A 9,259-nucleotide genomic window follows, 5' to 3' on the forward strand; every position below is an offset into this window, starting at 1 on the left:
GTCAACATATATATCATTCGATGCGGATTGACGAGAGGATCACGATGATGCCCTTAGTTTGTTCCTATCTCGACTAATTCGAAAGTTATTCGAGAAAAACTCTCTCCATATCTAGCGCCGCCATTTTGACTTTTTCGACCCCTGTGACGTCATCTTTGACCTGACCTGAAAATGACCTTAGTAAAAATTGTAGATCTTGGCCGTGCGTATCCGATGCCGTTTACCGCTTGTCGCTATCTTGCTTCGTTCTCGAGATCTCAGGGGGGGGCCGAATCGGCCCCCCCCCCCCCGCCAGTTTCTTGTCCCGGCGGAGCCCGCCAGGAATAGGGTTAAAGGTAGTGTGCCACCTTTGAAAGATTTCCCATTTTATTTTTCCTAGGATAAGAAGCTTCTGTTTTTACCTAATATCGCAAAAAAAAAATCAAAAATGGGCCTGGAATAGTGCCTTTTTCGCCTAAAAGTTTATCGGTTTTTAGATATGTATAACAACTGTAGTGGGCTCACCTGCAAACAGGCGTCGGGCAACAATCGCGAATGCGGCGCACTTGTGACAATAAGCAAAGGTCATTATAGTGTTACGACCATACGACGTACGGGAATGAGTTATCAGCTGTCTAATCGTAGACAACACAATGTCGAGCCTTAAACTGTAAGCCCGTATTGGTATTGTTTCTTTTATTTGGCTGTCGAACATTATTTATGGTTTGAAATATGATTTTATGTAAAATAATTGATATGAAAAAGCCGTCTTATAAGTTATGACCCCATTTCACCACACGCAAGTGGCAGAAATGACAATGATCAGCTGATGCATTTTTCTTGGCCGAAGTCAGAGCGCGCGGCCCATAGATATAAAGACTAGATACATGTAGACCGACATGTAGGGCACCCCCATGTCGGGAGCGACTCGCGAATACGTAGCAGCGGCCGCCATGTTGGTGAGGGCGAGAATCTGCGGCGCTGTGTAAACACTATGGGAGGAGGGGGGTGTTTGGGACAGATTTTGTGGTATTTTTCGACCGAAAAGTGTTAATCTTTTTTACCTATGGCATTCTTTGGAATGAGTAGATTGTGAAACAAGGGCAGAAACATGTGTATTTATAGTAATGTAATTACATCAGCCCTAGACATATAGCCCTGAAGACGCTGATAAAGGATATGCGGCACCGAAGGTAGATGCAATTGGCATGCTAATTTAAGATAAAATTCGTTTCCCATTATGGCTACCATACTTTATATCTATGTATGCAGTATGCAATGGACAATGATCGACAATAAGTGCAATTTTAGCCCTCACCCGTTCGTAGTTTGTCAGCGTCTTACGAGTAGGGGAAGCCAGGGTGAACGGAGTGAACTCCAGCCGTTCGCCCCCCCCTCCCCCCGACGGAGCAAGAACGGAAAAAAATAGGTATGCTGTCCGCGATGTGAGTAAACCAGTGATACCAAATTTCAGGGTACTAGGTCAACGGGTGAACTCAGAGGTCAGGTCAAACACTGGAAATCGAACCAGTAAAGTCACTGGAGTTTGAGATCTTTCGCTATAAAATCGACCAAAACGCGTGCACTGTCGGCGAAATGGGTTACATCATTCCCAATCAACCTCATCTCGAAATCTAGCGAACCGGGTCACATAAGGTCATACAAGGTCAGCGACCTTAGATGACCTCGGATGGCCTTGACACATGGCGGGTCATGTGAAGTGTATTTATGGGCGCCGATCTCGAATCCCGTGTCAATCTTACTTTAAAAAATGATTTGCGGGCACAAATCCGCAAACATAATTAAGGATTACGAATAAAATGAGCAAGATGCTCCGAAAACTGCCCATATGAAGCACAGTCTTGACCTCGAGGCAAATGCACGTTATCTAGACATCAACACTAAAAAAACGCATGTAAAATGCATAAACATGCACTAGAAGGCAAGGAAATTCACCCGGATGCGGCAAATCGCAAAATCCGCTTATTTTAGCCGAACATGACCTGACCCGAGCTCCGATGACCCATTCCTCACTTTGAATCAATCCGCGCCCCCTACAGGCACCGACATCGCCCTTGCAGACAGCACCGACGATAGTCGCACAGGCACGTGGCGAGCTAGTGTAACTGTAGCCGCGCCTTCAGCCACGAACACCAGTTTGTGCCGGATCAGCCAGCCACGGAGCAGAGACGGCCGGCAACGAATCGGCAATTAACAGTGCTACATATCGACACGGTCACAAGAGGCGAGGCGTTAACCCAGCGCCCACTGCATTGGTCGCCAGTGGACCCACTCAGTCACTAAGCAATCATCGACAAAATACGTCTTTTATCGGCCAGACATTGATCTGTTCATTAATATGAAGTGTCCATCCAAATCCACGCTATCCGCCACACAGCAGCTATCGACGGTAGATACCCACTCCAGCGGCAGCTGGCCGCCACTCACTGACACCGGCTAGAGACAGCTGACCGCTGAAATCACCAACACTTCGGCAGGGTATGAGCGGGTCTCAGTCAGATCCCAGGCATGTAACCCGTCCCCACCTTAGCTCATCTGGCAGAGATGATGAAGAGGTGGTAAAGCTGTGTCATGTCGTCCGGCTGGATGTCGCTCACCAGGGCCTCCTGACAGGTGCTACAGCTGACAGAGTCGAGCGCCTTCTTCACCACGAACCCTGCGATGTAGGTGACGATGTTGCCCACCAGACGACAGCCCAGGCTGGAAGTCGTGCTCCGTGATGATGTGGAGTGCTGTGGCACCGTTGTCTGAGGTGGTGGAGGCCGAGGTAGTAAGGCTGGCTCCCCGTCCGCTGGTCGTGTGACCGACTGCCAGGATGCTGGTCGGGTCGAGGGCTGCCACTTTCCCTGTGCTGCCGGGCCGGACGCCGCAGCGGTGGAGCAGGTGCAGGAATATCCCGCAGAACTGTGCGGCACTGGGGTTGTTCCAGCCACCTGGAAGGTTCTATTAGTATCAATAAAATATGGCTAATAGTGTTTAGTGTTAACATACGCCAGGCACAATTGTGTTGTATTTGTTGTTAACACATTGTTGACACACACGCACACACACACGCACACGCACACACACACGCACACACACACACACACACACATGTTGGCAATGGTACCGTAAAACGGGGTGTTAAGGGACAGTTTTGAGGTGTTTTGTTATATAACTCAAGAAGGGTTGGAGATAGAAGCATCAAATTGTCAGCATTTTATGTGGAATTTGGTGCTTTACATGCCTGCCATATTAAAGTTTTTAAGATTTATACCTGCATATTATCTTTTATTATTTTTCATCACTGTCCCTTAGCACCCCAATGTGGGGTGTTAAGGGACACCTATATCATTCCAAGAAATGGTCATCAAATGCCCACAATTGGGGTGTGGAAGGGCACACAATTTACTTATTGAAATGTTTTGCATATTCTGTCACAAAACAAGTCAGGTTCATTCACCACTAATGACCTTTTTAGCCAATTACGTGTAATGCAGTTTACGCTTGTGGAAAATGTGCTAATTATAGGGTAAACATAACCAAAAAGTAATCTTCTGTCATCAATAAAAACCCATGTTGAAGCTAGTCACTTGTCATTATGTTGCCCTCTTTGTTTTAGCCTTTTTATGATGATATCACATTTACCTACATCAGTCTCCATTGACCCATCATTGTAAAAGAGAGTGTTGAGATGTTTTGTTACATAACTTAAGATGTGTTAGAGATAAAAGCATGAACTTGCCAGCATTTTATGTGGAATTTGGTGTTTTCCATGCCTACTGAAAGAAAACTTAATGAAATTATAGTTAGATATTACTTTTTTATTTTTTCTTCCCTGTCCCTTAGCACCCCACATCCACCTCAAAATATGCATGTATCCGGAAAAGTGGAAGAGGATGATGAATGAATGGGTGGATTTGCACAAGTTTTTCAGGAAACATGTGCAATACATGTGACAATACACCTATGCATTCATTTTCCCTGTACACCCACTAGTTTATGTGGTACACACAGAGTTTTGGAGATGTTTCAATTTTGTGAAAATGTAGCATGATTTTCAAATCCATTTTTGAACCAAATCACTTGCATGAAAAACCATACCATTTTGTCCTATGGTCAAGAGCAAAACAGTGTCAACTACCACACTGAAGTTTTTATTGAACCTTCTCAAATTAGGAAGTTAATATGACTCAAAGTTTTTCCCATGCAACTGTCCCTTAACACCCCACTGTCCCTTAACACCCCATTTTACGGTAAAGCAGTCTCCGGGCATTTGGTAATAATTTTTTGCACTTATTCTGGTTTTAGTGACTGATGAGCCTTTACCCACGCATGACTGGAGGGTGGGGCTCTACAGAGCCCCTCTCCTGTTTTCTGCAATAAAATATTTACATTTATATATTGAAAAAAAAATTAAAATATATATTTGTTGCAATATTTCTAAACCACTAGACGTGTCAATACGAAACTTGCAGTACCTTCGGCTGCATCAATCTGAAACATTTTATAGAAATAAAAATTGTGTAGCTACCATAGGTCGGCCGTAAATGACGTCAGAGTGATCAGTGAAGTCATATTCTGCCAATTTTGATGCAAGAAATTGAACTACAGCAATCGCTCTCGGTGACAGATAACCTGTAACAATATAAAAAATCAAGAGTCTGTAGCTTTTACTTGCCAATGCAGGGTGATCTCTTGACTCTTGAGCCTCATCCCTGGTTTGTCAGCAATCAAATCCTGCACATCTATTTGGCATCTTGATTCTTGAGAGACTGAGAGGCAAATTTCAATTTCAAAAGATACTAGTCTTTAAAGCTGAAACATATTAACAGTTATTCAGATCAAAACAAGGCCTGTAGCATACAAGTGTAGGATACTGGATTTGCACACAGTACACACTACAAAATACACATAGCAAACAGTGAGATTACAGTCATGGAAAAGCATCAGGTTTTTAAAATAATAGTTTACACAGACTTAAATACAAGAATTTAAATGAGCTTCAAATAAAATGAGAAGTGGAGTGAAGTACCTAACAAATAAGGGTATCCATAAATCTGGTGCCACCGTCGGCACATATAAGGTTGGTAGGTTGTAGGTGGGTAGGTTGTAGGTATGGAGGTTGTATGTAGGTTGAGGTTTGTAGGTTGTAGGTTAGTTAGGTTAGTAGGTAAGGTTAGGTCAAGTAAGATTATGATTTTTATCTTCCTTGGACTTCATATTTACTTGTTAGCACTTAGCATTGATGGTAATGCCAGATTTACTAATACCCTATTTACTGATACTGATAACAGGTGAGCCAAAAGAGCATGAAGTGTAGTTTAAGCTTTACAATGTGAAAACTAATTAGGTAATGACAATCTGAGTTTAGGTGCTCCAACTAACGCACATTTTTACGTCACCCCTGTGCTGTTCATTATTGGGATCAAATGTGCGACACGGTTCACTGGTGCAGATATCACGTCTGGCATTTTCACTATCTATCAGCTCTGGTTGAGGGTGAGCGTGGTATGCCACTGCACTCTGAACCCAGAGCGGATAAGAGCCCCCGAGGCATCTGGCATAGTGCATGGATTTTTTGTTTGGCACTGAACTACTATTTAATACTAACTGATGACATTAAGTAAAGTACTTATTTAAAACCTATAATCATAAAACCTTCTTACTTCATAAATATTGTCCATTGAAGGCAACAGTAGAAAGTGAGCAAGCAAAGCAAGTGTAGGTAATGAGTCTGCTTTCCGCTGCCAATGATCTGGTACCTATCTAGGTAAGCTTTCTTTGTGAAAAATCATATGACTGATGCTCTATCCATGCAAGAATAATTAAAGGATTGTGGTGTGCACAAAAAAAACATTAGAACTGAATTAAATCAAAAACAGGCATGCCAGGCAAATCTACCTTTGGTGCCGCCTATTCTTCATCAGCGTCAACAGTGCAACATGTCTAAGGCTAACATAGCCAAATTACAATAGATAAGCATATTTCAGCACTTGTTCCACAATCTACACATTCCAAAGAATGCCGTGAGCAAAAAAGATTAGTAATTTTCGGTCGAAAAATACCACAAAATCAGTCTCAAATACCCCCCTCCTCCCGTAGTGTTTACACAGCGCCGCAGATTCCCGCCCTCACAAACATGGCGGCCAGTCGCACGCACTAAAACACTGCCAATGTCCCATCTAGTCTTTTATATCTATGGCGCGGCCCGACGCACCACGCGTATTTGGAAATTCCGACCTCGACGAGCATCAGAAGCCAACTAACAGGCGTGTTCGAAACCGCAGGAGCTGATGATGAACGGGTTTATCGAAACTTGATTGGATGAGCATATCGGTAATAGCGATTTCAGTGTGTGCATTTATTGTTCATAGTGGTGTGAAATGTGGTTGGGGTACGACCGACAACCCGTCGGGGCGAATTTCGCACTGGGGTACTCAAAATTTGAAGAATTTAAGACGTTTCCATGAGTTTTGAAGGTATGGATAAGTTCTAAAAATCCGGTTCTCCTTATCTGGGCCATTAACTCCATACGGTCCAAGAAAGCTGGCACACTACCTTTAAAGGGACCCTCCCACCTTCAAAAAAGTTAATGAATTGGCATGAAAGTGATGTCGCTCGGTTCAGAAAGAGCAAAAACGAATATCTACCAAATGTCATCGAAAAATATTCGCCGGTTTTCAAGATATTAGACTTTTAGTTTTACTTTTGTTTACCTTTTGGTATCTCCGCTGTTCCTAGCGACTTTATTTGAAAGTGCGGCATTTGTTGCGCGTAAAGCAGCATATTCCACCGCGTGCTACAAAACGTTTTAGTCAAACATTTAACGGACGTTCGAAAGCCTGATGACGTCATCAGATTCCCGTAATGGTTAAGAGATAGGGACCACGCTGGTCCCACCCTGCAAGTAAAGGAAAGAAATTTCTTGAACACCATAAAGCTGCGGGGGTTGCGACCAGGATAAATGGTGGTTTCTGAGCCTGGCCGCAAACTTGGCTATCTCAACTCAAAACTAATGTTAAGGTGGGAGGGTCCCTTTAATTGAATATTTTACGTAAAGCTAAGATCGTTAGGTATATATACCGACTAAGAGTCGCATTTGAATACAACATTCCAGCGTTAAAAGTATCATAAATGTTTTTTAAGCTAGTACCGAAATAATTGTTTACCATGCATTGACAAAAACTCAAAGTTCAAGCCAACCGAAAAAATATAATCCCGTAGACCTTTTTTTGGGGGGGGGGGCCTTCGGCATGGAAGGGGGCCCAGTTCGCAGGTCGTGCCGGGTGCCCCCCCCCCCATTCAAAAATCCTGTGTGCGCGCCTGCTTGCCGAGGGGGAGGGGCAGCATATACCTGATTTAGAGGCGGCACCATCATTCTACCTCATATCTATAGCCAACACCTATCTGGCTGAGCGGCAGCACTTATTCAGGGCGACCCAGTAAACATGACGACGTCGGCCCGACGTCGGGCCGAGGCTCGGCCCGACGTCGGCCCAACGTCGGTTCAACCTCGGCCCGACATCGGCTGGACGTCGGATATGCCCGCATGTTCCGACGTCCAGCCGAAGTCCAGCCGACGTCGAGCCGACGTCGGGCCGAGATCGTTCGCCGAGGTTGACGAGATCGTTTGTCGTTGGACCGACGGGGCCGACGTCGGCATGTTTATTGGGACAACGCGCCAAAAATATCAACCGGCGGCGGGATTCGAGCCCCCCAGTCGCCGACGTCGGCATGTTTACTGGGACAACACGCCAAAAGCATCAGCCGGCGATGGGATTCGAACCCCGTGACATTCGGACGCGAGGTTAGTGCGCTAACCACTACACCACGCAGCCAGCTAATGAACTTGGTTTGTTTTGTTGTCTTATCCCCTTTCGGTCTGACAAGACCATTTCAGAGCCGGAAGGATCATAGGATGGAGACATTGGTCTTCTTGGCGAGCACCCTGGGTCCAGTTCATTAGAGTCCCTGGTCCCATTGCTGTTACGTGACACTTATTGGAAAGGGCGACCCCACAATGGTTTCATACCCAGTAAACATGCCGACGTCGGCCCGACGTCGGCCCAGCGTCGGTTCAACCTCGGCCCGACATCGGCTGGACGTCGGATATGCCCGCATGTTCCGACGTACAGCCGAAGTCCAGCCGACGTCGAGCCGACGTCGGGCCGAGATCGTTTGCCGAGGTTGACGAGATCGTTTGTCGTTGGACCGACGGGGCCGACGTCGGCATGTTTATTGGGACAACGCGCCAAAAATATCAACCGGCGGCGGGATTCGAGCCCCCCAGTCGCCGACGTCGGCATGTTTACAGGGACAACACGCCAAAAGCATCAGCCGGCGATGGGATTCGAACCCCGCGTCATCCGAATGCGAGGTTAGTGCGCTAACCACTACACCACGCAGCCAGCTAACGAATATGGTTTGTTTTGTTGGGTTATGCCCTTTCGGTCTGACAAGACCATTTCAGAGCCGGAAGGATCATAGGATGGAGACATTGGTCTTCTTGGCGAGCACCCTGGGTCCAGTTCATATAGAGTCCCTGGTCCCATTGCTGTTACGTGACACTTATTGGAAAGGGCGACCCCACAATGGATTCATATAGCCACTCTTACACACCTGCACCAACGTTTCCCAAAGTGTCCCTTTGATAAGTGGCACTTTGGCAAAGTGACACTTGCCGACTGGCCTTTCTATATGAACTGGGCCCGGCCCTGGTGAGTTGCCGGGGCTGAGCCTGACCAAAGGATAGGCCGAGCAGCCCCCAAGCACTCACCGCACCCGGCTACGGGCGAGCTCGGCTTACGGGCAATCCCAAATGGGATAAAGTTTCCCGTCCAGTCCGGATCAGGGGGTTGCGGGCGCGGCGTGGAGGAAGATTTGAGTTTCCTGAGGATATTTTGAATACAGAAGCTCTTTATGAAACATGAAACATGTATTTTATATTATTTTAACGGTCAAAACAGCGGCCGATGTCGGTCCGACGTCGCCCCGACGTCGGCCCGACGTCGGCTGGACCTCAGCAATTGATCTCGGTCCGACGTCGGCCCGACGTCGGCTGGACCTCGGCTGGACGTCGGAACATGCGGGCATATCCGACATCCAGCCGACGTCGTGCCGAGGTTGGACCGACGTCGGGCCGACGTCGGCATGCTGATGCCGAGTTGCCGACGTCACCCCGACGTCGGCCGACGTCGGGCCGACGTCGGCATGTTTACTGGGGAGGAACAGGCCTTACCGGATGGACGGGCTGCTGTAAAGGTTTTCATAACCTCGG

At 46.6% G+C, this 9,259-nt stretch overlaps 1 long non-coding RNA gene across 3 annotated transcripts; it reads right to left on the bottom strand.

The window, feature by feature from the left end:
* Positions 1 to 1,688: 1,688 nt before the first annotated feature.
* LOC122366514 lies at positions 1,689 to 6,142 on the bottom strand. Of its 3 annotated transcripts, XR_006253903.1 has the most exons (4): positions 6,092 to 6,103; positions 5,884 to 5,934; positions 4,657 to 4,797; positions 1,689 to 2,933 (listed from the first exon to the last, which is right to left on the bottom strand). It is a non-coding gene; the product is annotated as an uncharacterized LOC122366514 (long non-coding RNA). The 3 variants fall into 3 exon arrangements; XR_006253902.1 differs by lacking the exon at positions 5,884 to 5,934 and having other exon boundaries at positions 6,092 to 6,142; XR_006253901.1 differs by lacking the exon at positions 6,092 to 6,103 and having other exon boundaries at positions 5,884 to 5,972.
* Positions 6,143 to 9,259: the final 3,117 nt, after the last annotated feature.

The sequence above is a fragment of the Amphibalanus amphitrite genome, unplaced genomic scaffold (assembly GCF_019059575.1).
Source record: "Amphibalanus amphitrite isolate SeventyFive unplaced genomic scaffold, NRLGWU_Aamphi_draft 000812F_arrow, whole genome shotgun sequence".
NCBI lineage: Eukaryota > Metazoa > Arthropoda > Thecostraca > Balanomorpha > Balanidae > Amphibalanus > Amphibalanus amphitrite.